The 17,595-nt window shown below is 40.6% G+C and overlaps 1 pseudogene; it reads left to right on the top strand.

The window, feature by feature from the left end:
- Nucleotides 1-11,832: 11,832 nt before the first annotated feature.
- On the top strand, nt 11,833-12,659 carry LOC148034256 (germin-like protein 1-1 pseudogene; annotated as a pseudogene).
- The last annotated feature ends 4,936 nt before the right edge of the window (nt 12,660-17,595 follow it).

Below are 17,595 nucleotides of genomic sequence, written 5' to 3'. Positions count from 1 at the left end.
TCATACATCATCATGTGTCCCTTTTCCTATGATAGCATTTAACATATGCTGCATAACAAACAGACCCTCATATTTGTTTTCATTCTATTGTGAAGACAATGCATAGTTTCCTTGATGTAATTTACCATTGCGAATATCATCCTTCTTAACATAACAATGGGCTGCAATATGACCTATTTTTCCACAATAATGGCAAACAATAGCAAAACTTTTAGAACCTCTATTTTGCAGTCTTTCTCTAAAGCTTCCCCTGCCCCTAAAGTTTCCATGGCCTCCTAAAACATGCATTTCACCAAATTGCTAATTTAACCTATTTTATTGGTTATCACCAACATGACATCCCATACCACGACCTCTCAAAGAGGATCTACCACGCCTCCTTCCTGAAATTGAGTAAAATGCTTGGACCTAGTCACCATTTCTTTCAGATGAGTCACCTTGCATATTGATCTCTTTGGTAATTATGAGAGAGACCAACTCATCCAAATCTAGAAATGGCTTTTTTACATATACAAAAGTGACAAATGATTTTCAAATCGTCTCATTAATAAGGCCACCCAAAGTAGTTGAAACCAAATCATCATCATTAAGCATTGTATCAATTGATGTTAAAGCATCTACAATGCTCCTCAAACATACTCATTCACATACATTTTCTCTTTCTTCAAGGTATTCAAATCTTTCTTGATTTGAATCTTTCGTGCCTTCATATTTACTGAAAACATGTTCTCAAAAATTTTCCAAGTTGCAAGTGAAGTTTCTGCATTCATGATATATCCCATCATAGTATTATCAATGACTGTGAATATCCAATACATCACTGTTTTGTCTTTTGTATTCCATTCTTTCCATGCCTTTAATTCATTTGGAGTCATAGGGTCCTTTTCCTCACTTGAAATGAACTCGTAAAGGCCCTTTCGAATGAGGAAGTTGGTCGCACAAAACTTTCATGAAGGGTAGTTGTTCTTGTCCAGCTTCTTAATGATGGGATTTTCATTTTTCTCTGCCATTATCACAAAAAATGATACAAAATAGTAAGCAAGTCTTTTGCAACTTTTCACAACAAGTGCACAATAATACACAAGAAACCTTTTTCATTGATTACTCAACAATACATGTAATCTAAAACCTGTTTGAATCTAAAAATTATGTTTTATTTCTAGAAAATGCCTCAAAAATTACAAATTCAAGATCTACAACCTTTCCATCCACTTTCAGTCGATACAGCCGAAAAAATCACAGTATACCCTAAAACTGTTGTTCGCAACCTTGTGATTTTAAAACAAGGCCCAAACGGTCTCAGATACCCAAAAAACAATGGAGAAGTCCTAAAGGGATCATCTATAAAATATATAGTGCTCAAAAATGCCATTGTTGCTCTAATTTCATACTCTTGTTGCTCCCAGTCTCTTCCATGCTTGTCAAACAACCTTGAAACAGTCAGTGGGAAACTTGTACAACAAGCTTTTGCAAGAATTAAGCCCTGATCTTCATTCTCTTGGCTGAAAACCCTAAAATACAGCAAGGCAACCATAGCAATAGATCTACAAGCTTTAATTTCTTCAATATTTGGTTCTTCTAGGCCTCTAATGTTTCACTACTACCATTTGCGAGCAAGATTGGCTTCACGATTGATGACATTTCAAATATTTTAGCACATTGAGCCTCTGGAATCCATAATCACCATTGCCCTTCACACTAGGTACCACTTCTCATGTGTTGGATTCCTTAATAAATTGAGGATCAATTTTTATCATCATCAATAGGTCCATCTCCATTGTCCTCAACAATATGGGCTAGACATGTGCTAGAGTCATGCAAAGAAGTAGTGAGATGTAGATTAGGGCACAATCACCATCGTCATGTCCCTCTCTTTCATGATTGAACATCTCCAAGGTGTGCAATCTAAGAGGCCTTGAAGAATGTATTATTGGTGTTGAGAGTGGAGTTTTGATATCGAGAAGTGCTTAAAAATAGCTAAAAATTATGAATATCAAGGGAAAAATATTCAACGTTGAAGGCGGCGGCTCCAGCTAGGACGATTTTAAGCGTCAAGTGCTTTAAAGGCGCCCGAGCGACACTTGTTGATTTTTGATAAGTTTTTAGACTGCCGCACAGGTTGTCAAGAGTTGTCAGCCAATGCGGGATGTCAAGCCGGACACGCAGAAATTAACAGCACTCGATTTGGACACCGGACGGGGAAATGGCCAACAAATGGTTAAGATATGAAAAGGTGGACATTGGAGAAGACCAAAAGGGGTGCCCTTTGGGACATTTTAACCCCCCCTTCAAATTTTTGATCAAGAAGCATGAAAAAACGTGGAGAGAGAATGGAGGAAGAGGGCGCCATCTTCACGCCATTTTTTTGGCGCCTCCATGGATGGATATGGAGATGGCAGGCTGTGAGTACCCCATACAACCAATCTTGGGGCTGATCTTCTCCTTCTTGGCCGATCTTATCGCCTGTCTTCGCCCGTCCAGTGGTGGCCTGGATGAAGAGAACAGAAATCAGTCCTTCTCTCTTCTCCCTCTCTCTCCTCTAGAGGCAGATTCATGTGGGAAGAAGAAGGATCGACGGATGCTTGTCCAACCGAGATGGAATTGCTCCGTGATGGAAGAGGAGGGTAGATTGCTGATTCTGGACTGTCATGGACATTAATGGCTGCTGGAAATCAGTCCCGAAACATGGCAAATAAAAACCCGCAACCCGCAAAGAATGGTAATTTTATTTTTACAAAGGGAATTGATGTTTTATGCAATTTGCTTCATGAATATTTGTTCCCATGGGCTGATTATGCATTATGTTATTGTTTGCTATGAGTTTGATCGGTTTATGCTCAGAAAATCAGAAAATCATAAGTGTTGTGACTGAAATTAATGGTATAAAACCCGTAAAACATGCGTTTAAGAGGCAAAATGGGATTTTTTTGCAAAATAAAGGGGAAACATGATATATAGCATCAATAAAACCTGAAATTTTGATGTCAAAGAACCTAAGGGCCACAGCCCATAATGAATCTCAATTTCTAGTTATTTTTTATTGAAAATAATAGAGGAAAAATACCAAAAATGGTGAAAAATGGGTTTTAAATGGGAGAAAATTAGGAAACAATAAAAGGAAAAGTCCAAAAAATTACATAAGTGTTTGTACAATGTATAATGAAGGTAGAGCACGAGGTTAGCCTCGGTTTACCCTCATTTTTATGTTTTGTCCGTATTTATTGCTTTCTCTACAAAGAAATACACATAAAATGACTCTTACACCTATTAACGATTGCGAAACGTTAAACGGTAGGGTGAGAGGGGAGTTTGAGCGTCAAAGTACAATCTTAAATCTGATTTATGTGTTGCATCATGGCTATAGGACGTTGTTTTAAAATAAAGGAAAAGGCAGCATGAGTGTAAGGCTCGGTGTCTCTTCTCGTTTCAATACATAAACGTTAGCATGGAAATCATGAAAAGATTGGTTGCGCATGATGCACAATGCTGATTTTCTATTGGTTGTGCACTAAACCATTCACATTATGCACTATGCATGGTTCATTGTATCGAAGGAACATCTCCTGGACTGCATAGCAATTGTTTTCTTAGGAGTTTAACCCACGATTGAGAGTGTGAGGTTATCCCTTACCGTAGCGTAGAGGGTCAATTTCCTAAGGGACTGTGAAGTGAGGAAGCATGGTATATCTCGTGGAAATACGAGAAATATAAAAGAGAGGAGCTTGTGTTCGTTTGTGTTATATGTTTAGCATCGCATCAAAGGGCCAATCCCTGAGATGTAGGAGAGCTGCAGTGGGGCTCCGACTATTAGTCGGTGGAGTGCCTCCTATATGTGTGTGATCGTGGCATTGCCAATGTATAAGGGTTCTCCCTCTGAGGAGTTTAAGGGAAATGTTGGACTATAACCTATAAACGCAGGAATTAAGCTTTAGGGCAGTGAGTCCCTTAGCATTAGATTGACGCTCCTGGTTCGCGAGGCCGTGAGGGTGTTTGTGTATCATGAGCATGAGGTCCGGCTCGTGCTATAGCCAGTGTCGGCCCATTTTAGGTTCCATCAGTGGTGTGTCTGCTGGGAGCTGCCAATAAGTGGCGGTCTCTGAATCTTGGTCTCATAAGGGACCTATTAGTCTTATTCTATTGGTCGATAGCGGCCTTGAAGTGGTGGATATCAAGCTAGTCTGATAAAAACCTTGGTCATCAGTATGACGGTCAATCCAAGAAATCCCCAACACCCAAAGGATACGTTGTCTATCTTGAACAGTCTAGTGGGATCTTTGACAGGTCGGGTGATTGACTATTTTACTCTTTGCCCTGAAAGTGATACCATGCTTGAGTTTGGGTCACTATGGGAAAACACCCATGAAGCTACCTCTAAGATTAACAGCCCATGGAGATTAGAGAAAAGGGAAAGTGAAAGAAGTGCTAAGATGACACAGTCATCTATGATCATTCATGATGATAATGTCATAGAAAAGACTTTGACAATGATGGTTAATATGCACATAGGAGGGCATGATGATTATGATCTAAAGATACATCCAATGCTAGTGCCCGACGCAGTTGGCTACCATAGTGTGATTGCCAAGATCCATAAATCATTGGATGATGTCCATGTGTGTGGAAAACCATTGTTAGTAAGGAAGATTTCATTAGGACCTATCCTAAGTTCTAGCAAAGTGGTGGTAGATGAGAATAGCCTTACTAGACCACCACTAGCAGATGATGGGATAGATTCCCTATTGCATAGTGTTGGACTCCCTAAACCACTTTGTGAGTTGGCAGAAAGGGAAGTTCATGGAATTAGTGACTCTTCCACACCAGTAAAGGTGGAAATGGAAGAGATTAAAGACCCTAACACACTGGTATTAGGTCAAGAGGAATACGAAGATTTTAATGACCCAGTCTTGATCCCAAAAGGGAGGACTAAATGTCCTCCTCTTTATAGGGATCTCCCAGTGTTTTATGGGTTGCCAAATGAGGATCCAATGATTCATTTAAGAGAATATGACCTAACTTGCATTGCAAGTGGGTTTGACGATATACATCGGATGCTCGTATTCCCAAGTACCCTAAAGGGAGAGGCAAGGAAATGGTACTGGAGCCTCCCAAGAGGGTCGATCAAATCATTTGAGGAGACTTGTGATATATTTCTAGATGAGTATGAAAAGAAGCTCCCTATGATTCAGGTCTTAGGGAACCTTATGCAGTTTAGATAGGAGTCTTATCTTTCTGTTAAAGAGTATGCTAGAGCCTTTGATAATACTCTTAGGCTTTGGCCAAGAAGAGCCAATGCACTACCGGATGATGTGCTATGTGAGCTCTTTCTGAATGGCTTAGAGATTAATACGCAAATCCAAGTGGAACAGCAGAATCTTAAGTCGTTAAGGGAAGCAAAAATGCGTGCCATTGATTATGAGGGTCATATTCAGAGATGTTAGGAAAACTTTTGGAGTTCTCCCCGCTCAGTATAAGTGCATCCTAGCTTCCAATCATTTCTGCAAGGAGACAACTCACTTGTTGATACCAAGGCAGCCTATGAGGGGAAACTTGGTGGCCAAAATCTCAAAGCAGAAAATGGCCATCCTATGAGTAGTAATGACATGCCTCTCAGTGAACAGGTGCCAACCCATGTAAGTCCCATTAGGGCTTGCAACACTTCCACGAGAAGTGGTTGTGATGGCAACATGGATAGAACCAATGGGCCTGTGAGTGTTGATAAGCATTCTGTGTGTGGTTCTAATTTTGTTGCTAGTAAGGCTCTTGAGAGACCTTTGGTATTGGAATCATGCTTCCGGGTGGATGTTGTTCCCTTCAGTGAAAGCATGGTTCTTATGGGGAAAAATTTGCAGTATGGACGTAAACAAGTAAAGGCATCTTTTGTAAAGAGGATGAAAAATGCTAAAAGTCCACCTGTGCTTCACAAAGGTCATAAGGATGTGAGGCCATTTGGCCATAGGGATAAGTTTGCATTGAGTTCGTTAGACCAGTGCAGCAAATGGAGGGAGTGCAAGAATATTAAGGGAGATGTGAGATGGGTTTGGAGACCCAAAATCTCCAAAAGTGTGGCAGGAATGTCAGATGCAAGGCCAAGGATCCCATCTAGATATATTCTGTTGAACCCCCAAGAGGATAAGACTAGATATACATCTGACAATATACACTGCCTTGGGATACACCCATGTGATTTGCCTAGGCTTGAAGCTCTACCTAGTTTGGGTCGCAGCACTGATTTATGTGAAAACCCATATAGGGGCGGTTCGAATAAGTACAAAGCTATGATTCTTTCTGCCAAAGGAGCCACTCAGCCGCTTGAACGACCAGTTTATTCGGCTGACAATAAATGTGGGACATGCGAGCCCATGGAGGCCGTTCATTCAGCTCGTAGTGCCGAAGAAGGGATCGGCCTTATTGATGAGTTATTTGTGGAAAGGCTTGGACTTGTATCTCTAAATTTTTTATAAAAAAAACCTAAGATCAAAAAATACAAGATCAAGCTTTTAGCTAACTTGCATGAGTAGCATGGGGTTAGTCGACCTATGATATGCTATCCTTGGCACCTTGGGTAGTCTGATAGGGTGTGATGTATATGCCAAGGATATCAATATTACGTGGACTACAATGACCTATCTAGTTTTAAGCTAGGAAGGCTAGCTGCTTTGGATATTACATCTAGATTTCGTTAGGCCAAGAGGGCCATTTGTCTGTTTAGTACGGGTGCGGTTAATGGTTTCTTGTTGTAGTTCTGTGCTAGACAGGTTTGAAGAAGAGCTTGGAAGGAGCCTTTTGTTGTGCGGAAGCTTCTCATGGCCCTATCCAGGTGATATCTCTCCTTTATGAGTACCATGTTTTTCTGCTATATGTGTCTGTGTACTTTTTGGGGAATTTTCTTTTCTTGTTGGGGACGGCGTCCAAGGCATGAAGTCCCAGGTTTAGGTTAAGTATGTCTGAAGGGAGGTCTGAGTAGTCGTTGCCTCCCATAAAGACATTGTCAAGCATTGAAAGACCTGTTTTAGAAGGGGGTCCTAGTGACCCTGTTCTGCTAGCCTGCTAGGCAGCTATTCCAGGAGTTCTTGTTAGTTGTGAGGCAGTTAGAGAAGCTTGCCGAAAAAGGAAAATGAGGATAAAGGAAAAGAAACCATGAATATCCCAAAAGACAATAAATATATACAAAGTCTAACCCCTGCCAAAATAGAAAAGAAAAGAAAGGAAAATTTATAAGCAGTTGATCATCGCCTTGCGAAGGCCTGGTAGGTTCCTGGGGACGAGTCAGGCCCGGGGCCGATGCCTTGTCTTCCTAGGGGAGGCATCTTGCTGGAAAAGAAGAAATTAAGGATGGTTGGAGCGAAAATAAAAGTGAGCATCAGAAAAGGATTAAGTGTCGCCTTGCGAGGGCTTGGTAGGTCCTTGGGTGCTGAGACAGGACCTGAGGCCGATGCCCTGTTCTCCTTGGGTCACTACGCTCAGCTCCCTCCTTTTTACATACCCGAGTATAAAACATAAAAACCCTAAAAGAAGCAATGTGTCAAAGAAAATACTTCTTGATCAGGCTATAGGAGTCCTCGCCTAGTAGGAGCTCCTAGTTGTGTTGTCTTTAGTTAGGCAGGTAGTTCAGACCACCACTTAGGGCAACCTCGTTGATAGTTCTTTTTAGTTTGGCCGTGTTGGAACAGTTGGTTAGTGACTAGCTTCGGACCTTGTATCAGATTATGCTAGGCCTACTCCTTGTGGATGTCATACCTTGGTTTTGTCAAGGGGTAGGGTGAGCATTGTGATGTGTTTTAATATGTATCTATTTTGTATCAGCTTGATGCTTCCTTTGGTTGTTTTGTGCAGATCTACTGTGGGATTCGACGGGCTGAGTTGCCCTATCTCGTGGTCGCCAATGAGAATGGAGTTTTGATGCCGATAAGTGCTTAAAAATAGCTAAAAATTACGAATATCAAGGGAAAAATATTCAACGTCAAAGGCGGCGGCTCCAGCTAGGATGATTTTAAGCGTCAAGTGCTTTAAAGGCGCCTGAGCGACACTTGTTGATTTTTGATAAGTTTTCAGATTGCTGTGCAGGTTGTCAAGAGTTGCTAGCCAATGCGGGATGTCAAGCCGGACGCGCAGAAATTTACAGCACTCGATTTGGACACCGGACGGGGAAATGGCCAACAAATGGTCAAGATATGAAAAGGTGGACATTGGAGAAGACCAAAAGGGGTGCCCTTTGGGACATTTTAACCACCCCCCTACCCTCCCCTCCCCCCCCCCCCCCCCCCCCCCCTTCAAATTTTTGATCAAGAAGCAAGAAAAGTTACACAATTTTCCATTAAAAAACTAAGGATTTTACAAGATGTTAGCCACAGAAGCGGGTGGCTTACTGGATACTTCAATTGTTCAGTCTTTCTCTCTCCTCCCTTTCTCTCCTCTAGAGGCAGATTCATGTGGGAAGAAGAAGGATCGACGTATGCTTATCCAATTGAGATGGGATTGCTCCGTGATGCAACAGGAGGGTAGATTGTTGATTCCAGGTTGTCATGGACATTAATGGCTGTTGGAAATCAGTCCCAAAACATGGAAAATAAAAACCCGCAACCCGCAAAGAACGGTAATTTTATTTTTACAAAGGAAATTGATGTTTTATGCTATTTGCTTCATGAATATTTGTTCCCAGGGGCTGATTATGCATTATGTTGTTGTTTGCTATGAGTTTGATCGGTTTATGCTCAGAAAATCAGAAAATCATAAGTTTTGTGACTGAAATTAATGGTATAAAACCCGTAAAACATGTGTTTAAGAGGCAAAATGGGATTTTTTTGCAAAATAAAGGGGAAACATGAGATATAACATCAATAAAACTTGGAATTTTGATGTCAAAGAACCTAAGGGCCACAGCCCATAATGAATCTCAATTTTTAGTTATTTTTTATTGAAAATAATAGAGGAAAAATATCAAAAAATGGTGAAAAATGGGTTTTAAATGGGAGAAAATTAGGAAACGATAAAATGAAAATTCCAGAAAATTACATAAGTGTTTGTGCAATGTATAATGAAGGTAGAGCATGAGGTTAGCCTTGGTTTACCCTCATTTCTATGTTTTGTCCGTATTTATTACTTTCTCCACAAAGAAATACACATAAAATGACTCTTACACCTATCAACGATTGCAAAACAATAAACGGTAGGGTGAGAGGGGAGTTTGAGAGTCAAAGTACAATCTTAAATCCAATTTATGTGTTGCATCATGGCTATAGGACGTTGTTTTAAAATAAAGGAAAATGCAGCATGAGCGTAAGGCTCGGTGTCTCTCCTCGTTTCAATACATAAACGTTAGCATGGAAATCATGAAAAGATTGGTTGCGCACGACGCACAATGCTGATTTTCTATTGGTTGTGCACTAAACCATTCACATTATGCACTATGCATGGTTCATGGTATCGAAGGAACATCTCTTGGAGTGCATAGCAATTGTTTTCTTAGGAGTTTGACCCACGATTGAGAGTGTGAGGTTATCCCTTGCCGTAGCGTAGAGGGTCAGTTTCCTAAGGGACTGTGAAGTGAGGAAGCATGCAGGTATATCTCGTGGAAATATGAGAAATATAAAAGAGAGGAGTTTGTGTTCGTTTGTGTTATATATTTAGCAGTGCATCAAAGGGCCAATCTCTGAGATGTAGGAGAGCTGCAGTGGGGCTCCGACTATTAGTCGGTGGAGTGCCTCCTATATGTGTGTGATCGTGGCATTGCCAATGTATTAAGGGTTCTCCCTCTGAGGAGTTTAAGGGAAATGTTGGACGATAATCTATAAACGCAGGAATTAAGCTTTAGGGCAGTGTGTCCCTTAGCATTAGATTGACGCTCCTGGTCCGCGAGGCCGTGAGGGTGTTTGTGTGTCATGAGTATGAGGTCCGGCTAGTGCTATAGCCAATGCTAGCCCATTTTAGGTCCCATCAGGTGTTGATCCCGCATCCACCTATTGGTCATGTCTCCACCTTCGATTTCTCAATGCCATGGACACACATTGCTAGCAATCTGTGAGGCCTTGAAGCACACATTAAGGGCACATTGCTTGCAATTTGAGAGACCTTGGGCATGTTTATCTCCTACAATCTTAGAGATAGGTAGATAGATTAAAATGTGATTGCAAAAGGACTACTGATCCTAGGGTTTTAATATAGGGTAATCTTGCTTAAGGCTTCTACTTGCCTACTATTGATGGATGCTTTGGGCTATCAAAAGATTGTTTGTAATCCAAGAGGGTGTGTACAATGTATGAATTATTTTACAAAGTAATACAGTGAGTATTTCTCGGTGTCTCCATTCTTCCTTCCATCTTGTCCATCCTCTTGAACCGTTGTGGTTTGTTGGTTTGACATATATCCCCCTTAACAATGTGTCAATATATGCACTAGTATTTGCATAGTTATATATGTTATATATACACTGGTAGTTCCAACGATCATATCGACGTACATAAACCAAAGCTTATACCGACCCATATTTCGATGGCAAGGCTTGATATTTTGAAACACATTGGCATATATCTTTGTCTTATTTCTAATTGGTGTACCCTCCATGTTGTAGTGGACTACATGCATCGAATTGTGCCCACAACGTGTAGCTATCATCCTCAAAGTCCCATGTCAAGCTCATATGAATTGTCACTTTTCAATAGAGATATATTGAGACAATGTTAAGCCATTGCTCTTTGAAACAAGAGATTCAATCTATAAGGGTAAGGATGCGCAAATAGTTGTAAAACACTACCATTTCAAAACCATGGCTTCCTTGGCTACATAAAGAGAATTGTAATCCAAATTAAGTATTGAAAAGTTCTAGTTGTCACCTTGGGAGCCCCATATCAAGCCATACATATCATATTCCAATTTCAATGTTGTGAACCAGTTACAAACCAATAGTCCTTCAACATTGCTCAAGGCAAGGGCATGTAAATTACTTATTCAAAGTGCAGAGTCTCTAGATTTTGTCATGCGCACTAGGTAGTTTAGGGAGTTCACCATTGCATGAGATTGTTGACGGCCAGATTGAAGCTTCCAATTACTTAGAGTGAAAACACGTCCACCAAAAATTTTGTTCACCTATTGTGGCTAAGGTCCAAGGTTGGGCTTCACTCATTAGGAAATTATTGTGTTCCCGTAAGAACTAACGATCCCGGTTGAAGCAGTGTGTGAATCTAGTTTACTTGAGCGCTAACTCGAACGTATATTAGTTCCACATGAGTATAACGTTTAACTGAATGACTCGAGGGTGTAGGCTACGTTGGCGTGGAAGCGTGGCGGGTGGGAGCTCTCCAGCAGCTAGACTTGTAGTGTCGGAGTGCGTCGACATCAAAAAGAGGGAGTCTGATTGTGCACGGTTGACAGGCAATCTCATGGAAACGTCATAGCGAAGGGGCAAGTATACAGTCGATCACGTAAATGTGTGCATGTAAAGAGTCACACTACGGAAAAACAGCTCATCAAAGCGTCTGCAAGGAGTGAGAAAGCTTATGTCCCAGCCTTGTTTGGAGTCAGAAGCTTTGGCGTGGAAAGAACGAATTAAGACGGGTTATCATTTTGTGATCATCGGGCAAGGTAACAGTGAGCGGTAAAGACAAGAGGATGAGAAAGCTTGTAGGCGGGGAGTACTCGCCCGTGCGAGGAAAGTTATATATATATGTAGGCGGGTCTCTGATGGGTATGCAATCAGCGTCGTGTGATTTGTATCAATCACCCAATCCCTCATTCCTTAGCTAGTCCTTTGCACCTTCCACGGGATCCAGTAGTATTTGGTAGACAATATTATAATTGTATCCACAGCACTACTTGATGTGGATGATGATAATGATGACGATAATGAGCAGCCGGAGAAATGCAGGGATGAAGTCGAGACTGATCTGCAGCAGCAGCCACCTGGTCTTGATAGCTGTAATACTACTGTGCCCCTGCAACAATAACTATATGAGCGTGGTAGTGCAGGCCTCCGATCCGGATCCACTTCAGGACTACTGCGTGGCTGACCTGTCGCAGCAGCTCAACGTGAACGGGTATCCGTGCAAGGAGGCAGCCAAGGCGACGGAGGAGGACTTCATCTTCCACGGCCTAACCCAGGCTGCGGCCAATGTGACCGAGAGCCCGGTGCTGGCAGTGGCCACGTTTGGGCTTGTGGAGCAGTTTCCGGGCCTGAACACACTAGGGCTGTCGGTAGCGCGCCTGGACTTTGCGCCGGGCGGGGTGATCGTGCCCCACACGCACCCCAGGGCCAGCGAGATCATCTTCGTGCTGTCTGGCAACCTCTACTGCGCCTTCGGGACACCTCTAACAAGCTCTTCGCCAAGGTCCTCAGCCCAGGCGACGTCATGATCTTCCCACGCGGCCTCCTGCACTTCCAGCTCAACGTCGGCTCTGGCGCCGCCCACGCTGTCGTGGCCCTCAACAGCCAACAGCCGGGCTTCCAACTGGTAGCCAGCTCCCTCTTCACGCCCAACATCCCCAATGCCGTCCTCCGCAAGACCTTCTTCCTCGACGACACCACCCTTGACTCCATCAAGGCCACCTTCCAGCTGGGCATTCAAGATGTAACATACAGCTCGGAGCTCTGATCGTAATCGCCTGATATCTTGTGTACTAATGGCTCTCCGTATAGGTATTACAATAATCAGCAACGCCAGCTTAGCTTTGTGTTCCGCACAGACGTCTCAAAAATCCGCCTGCCTGAATGAAGCTTCATGTATGTACCCTTATTGTCCTCAAGTAAATTGGAAGCCTCCCGTGCCATATATCCGATTATTATGTTCGCCCCCAAGCCAGACTTTGAACGGGCATGGATCTCACTGATATTACCACTTGATACTAACGTGTCGACTCTTACAAGGGCAGTTCTTTGCGGCTATCTGCATTTTGAGGTTAAGATACAATGGATACCCAACGGTAGTCTGGTAAGGTCTTACAGGGAATAAGGTGTGTATTGCCGCTGGTCCAAAGGAGGTGGAGTAGATGATGGGTTGCATTCTCATCCGTAGGAGGGGTTAATTTCCTTGTATGCGACATGCGTTTTGACTTTTACTGTTTAATGTTAGCCTTGCTTAAAGCATTGTGTGCTCATTTCGAACATCTCTCTCATTTTCTTCATGGCTTTTCGTGTCTTTGATCTTGGCTAGTAGACTCTTTTTACCCATTTGGATACCATAGTTTCACGAACCCTAATATATGGAGCTTCTTCTAGGAACTTAACCATCACCCCTAATGGTAGAAGATGTGGAAATCATTAGTTATGATGATAGCCAATATGATTTTTTGCTACCCAACAATGGTTTGGATTCTATTCCACTTGTAAGTCGAATGGGTCATCTAAATTCCGAAACTACATGAGACGGCTCTAGATAGGTACTCTAGTGAGCACTATGCTCCTTACAGCATCTCAAATGATCAAGAGATGTAAGACATAGGTTTGAACTAGCTCGTAGAATTACTGGGAGACCATATGTTCTACATACATCTACTTTCTCACCAGAGAATAACTTGGACAAGCCTACCATCATGAGGGTCTATATTGAAGAGTTGCTTTTCCATTACCCTATATGGTACTAGCATTCTATGCTGGCATGGTTGATCTTCATTAAAAAATTTACCCTATTATACTTGAGTTAAGAGACTCATTCTGAGACTTTCAATCAACCTGACGTAGAGCCTCCTAGGAATGTTGAAATTTGCCTTATTAGAGCTTGATTTTGCCAAATAGTTTGCATAGCAAAAGGGCCATGCTCTTGTGCTTCATGCACCCCTTTTTGTCATGATATAATAAAATGGCCCTTCTTTACTTAGAAATACATGGGGAAAATTAAGCGTTGCTTTCTACATGTGTAACCTTGTAAATTGGTCTAAAGTTCATTAAAAAACCCCACCATGGTGTGCTAATGCAATACATTTATATTTTTCTAGACTTGTAGATTTACTCAAATTTTCTCAAAAAACCTCATTGTGGTGAACTCCTCTGGTAAATTTCTAACTTTGGAGATGCCCCCTAATGAGACACTCAAGTGTATGTATCTCTCACAATCACAAGATTGCTACTGCTTTTTATTTTTGTCTTCTACTTTATTTTTGACCTCTAGTGGATACACACATACTCTCACACACACACACACACACACACACTCTCTCTCTCTCTCTCTCTCTCTCTCTCTCTCTCTCTCTCTCTCTCTCTCTCTCTCTCTCTCTCTCTCTCTCTCTCTCTCTCTCTCTCTCTCTCTCTCTCTCTCTCTCTCTCTCTCAACACCACACATACACAGAAACTCTGTGTGTGTGTGTGTGTGTGTGTGTGTGTGTGTGTGTGTGTGTGTGTGTGTGTGTGTGTGTGTGTGTGTGTGTGTGTGTGTGTGTGTGTGTGTGTGTGTGTGTGTGTGTGTGTGTGTGTGTGTGTGTGTGTGTGTGTGTGTGTGTGTGTGTGTGTGTGTGTGTGTGTGTGTGTGTGTGTGTGTGTGTGTGTGTGTGATTTCAAACACTTTAAAACATAGAAATGTGAATACATCTTTAGCATTTTGAGAAGTAGCCCCATTTTAAAATACCTTTGCCATTAATAGCAACAAAGGTTCATGAACACATTAGTAAAGAGATAGGGATCAACATTACAAAGTTTATGGGAAAAGAATTTGAGTAGAAGACTCATAAGTTCACATTGAATGTCAATGGAGCATAATTGTCCCTTTGAATTTCCTTACTAGATTGTGTGATGATTCCAATACAATTATGGGAAAAGTCTTAAAAAAAGGCAAGGTTTAGTTTTCTCTCTTTCATTATGTTCTCAAAACAATGGATTTAGTTCATTGTATTGAACTATATATATAGTTATTTCACCAAAATAGAGAAGGAAATAGAATCTAACTTATCACAATTTGTAATCTATCGAATACACTTGAGATATAATATCTCACTAGTACCCAAATGTTGTAAACATTTGATTTGTGACATTTCTTTTTTGTTCTAAGTTTTTCTTGTTGTAAGAGAGGGATGACAAGATTATGACAAGATAGTATATGCCTTTCAAAACCATGTGATGGGGAGCAATGCAAGACTTTTGACAGTAAACTCTCTTCGTAATAGTACCTCTAGAGTGAGACACCCTGTGATCGTGATTGGTAGTATGACCTATGAGAAATTTAATGTATTACAAACTATAGATATATACAAAATAATGAAATACTTATTGTACAGCCAATCATTGGATTTTAGTCATATTATTTGGTCATCTTTAAAAAATGTGAATCTGAGAGACCATATTGTACCCTTTGGCATATATATAGACATGCTAATTTGCTTCATCGTGTACTTCTATTTAGTGGATAGGACCCAAGGAGCATGAGATAATCAAAGCTCATCTATGGCCAAAGTGTCTCCATCTTGCCTACCTTCTTTAAATCCATCAATGCCCTTGAGTGTCTCTCTTTCCTATGTTATGGTCCCACAGAAAGCTCCCAACATTCTTGAATATGATTAGTATAATATGTACTTGCAGAATGTTTGCTTCATCGTGTACTTCTATTTAGTGGATAGGACCCAAGGAGCATGAGATAATCAAAGCTCATCTATGGCCAAAGTGTCTCCATCTTGCCTACCTTCTTTAAATCCATCAATGCCCTTGAGTGTCTCTCTTTCCTATGTTATGGTCCCACAGAAAGCTCCCAACATTCTTGAATATGATTAGTATAATATGTACTTGCAGAATGTTTAGGAGGTTTTTACTACTAAAACCCTTTACAATTTTGACAAGCTATACACTATTGCCATGATTAGTAAATAACCCAAACCTTTTGAGGAGAGTTATAAAATGGATTTTTGAGATTGAGGAATTTAAGTATAAATTTCAAGTTAAGGATCATTTTTGAAATCCAATGCAAGGTTTCAAAATTCTTAGACATAACCTAGAATACACACATATTATAAGCATGTGACCCAACAACCGTATTAGTATAATTAAACTTTCAATTTAAAATATATTGATCATCTCAAAGAACCCCAGAGAGAATATATTGTTCTTGGACTGGACATTGAACCATTTTGGATTGTACTTTGAAATTGTTGGATCAAGTGCCCTATTCATCAGGGTGATGGTGACCCATTCTAGCTTTCCATCCCTCACAATTTGGTACTCATCAAGCTTGAGTACAAATTTCACGAGACCATTACATTCATTGGAGTCACCTCAAATAATTGAACAAAGTATGGATGTAGGGCCTTCAAGTTGTAAAATATATTGTTGTATTTGTTGTAAACCATCGTTTCCCCTAGTGTTAAATGATAGGCATCTTCAATATTAAATGGAGATCCTAGGAGTTGTAGAACTTGATCATTCACTTATTTTCACATTCTTTTGAGTGATATTGGATTTGGAAATATTGTTTTTTATAGCTTAGATTTCTTCATCTTCCTGTAAGGAGATTTGTAAATAGTTGTGTATCCCCTACTAGATATATCTACCTCATCCAACAAAGTTTGCATATCACTTGAGCTAAGTGGACTCCCCCTCAGGAAAATCTCAATCCCCTATCCTGCAAGATTTCAATACATTGGATCCTTCAAGATTTCTTTGATAGCTTCCTTATTTAGAAGCATTTTAAAGTGTTCAATTGATGCCTCCATGCTTGAAGTCGTTTCTTCATTAGGTTGTAGAGTATCTGTCTATTCATAATAATAAATGTTTAGTTATCATAAATTATTTTACAAATACTTTATGAGATGGAGAGAAAAGTAACAAAGAACTTACTTACTTCACTGCATGTATTCTTTCAAAGTTCCATGTCTTAATATTTCAAAGTTTATTGCATCATTTGTGAACCCCCAATATTCTTTCATTAAGCCTCAATTGATCTCTCTATTTCTCTAGCTCTAAAATAGTCTCTTTGTTCTGTAGTAATTTATGCTTACATTGCTCTAATGTTTTCCTCAAAGAGGCATTCTCCTTGTCTAACAAATCTCTTTGTAACTTATGTACATTGCTAATGGCATCCAAATGTTGAGTATATCCTAAGAGGCTATTATAACAGTTTCCAATGAAGCTTACTAAGGATATAATATCCATGAAGGGAGGCACCAAGTTATGCAAAGGATCTTTTGGATATAGTTTCCCATAAGTCCATAGATCTGTATTCCTCTTTCCTTGCAACCTCTTGTGATTTTCCCTAGCATCGTGTCTCTAATAGATATCACAACATGTAACATATGTAAAAGTATCATGGAGGATCGTTGGATACCAATAACTAGCATGCAAAGCTTTTTCAGGAGTAAACCATTGAGAAAAATGATCTGCACATGCTGAATCCTGGCATTTCTCTAAAGTGAATGGTACCTCATCAAGCACTATACACAATGATATATCTCGTACACTCCCCTTCTGTACAAGACACTTGCTATAATGGAAAAGCAAAGTGCTTGTTTCTTAATCTTTCTCTTCTTAGATTCAAAAGGAGAATCTGTAGGGTTGCTTATGGATAGATTATCAGTAATTAATGCATACCACTACGAGATTGAGGGTGCATCAATCTTGCATAGATCTTCATAGTCACTAATATCAGCCCACTTTTTCTAAGGCTCAACAAAATCTACTAAAAATTCAAT

Source organism: Lygodium microphyllum, chromosome 6 (genome assembly GCF_053477565.2).
Source record: "Lygodium microphyllum isolate KBCC chromosome 6, Lygodium_microphyllum_v1.1.10, whole genome shotgun sequence".
Lineage (NCBI taxonomy): Eukaryota > Viridiplantae > Streptophyta > Polypodiopsida > Schizaeales > Lygodiaceae > Lygodium > Lygodium microphyllum.
Note: the sequence above shows the minus strand (reverse complement) of the source record. Positions and strands in the feature narration are given on the sequence as shown.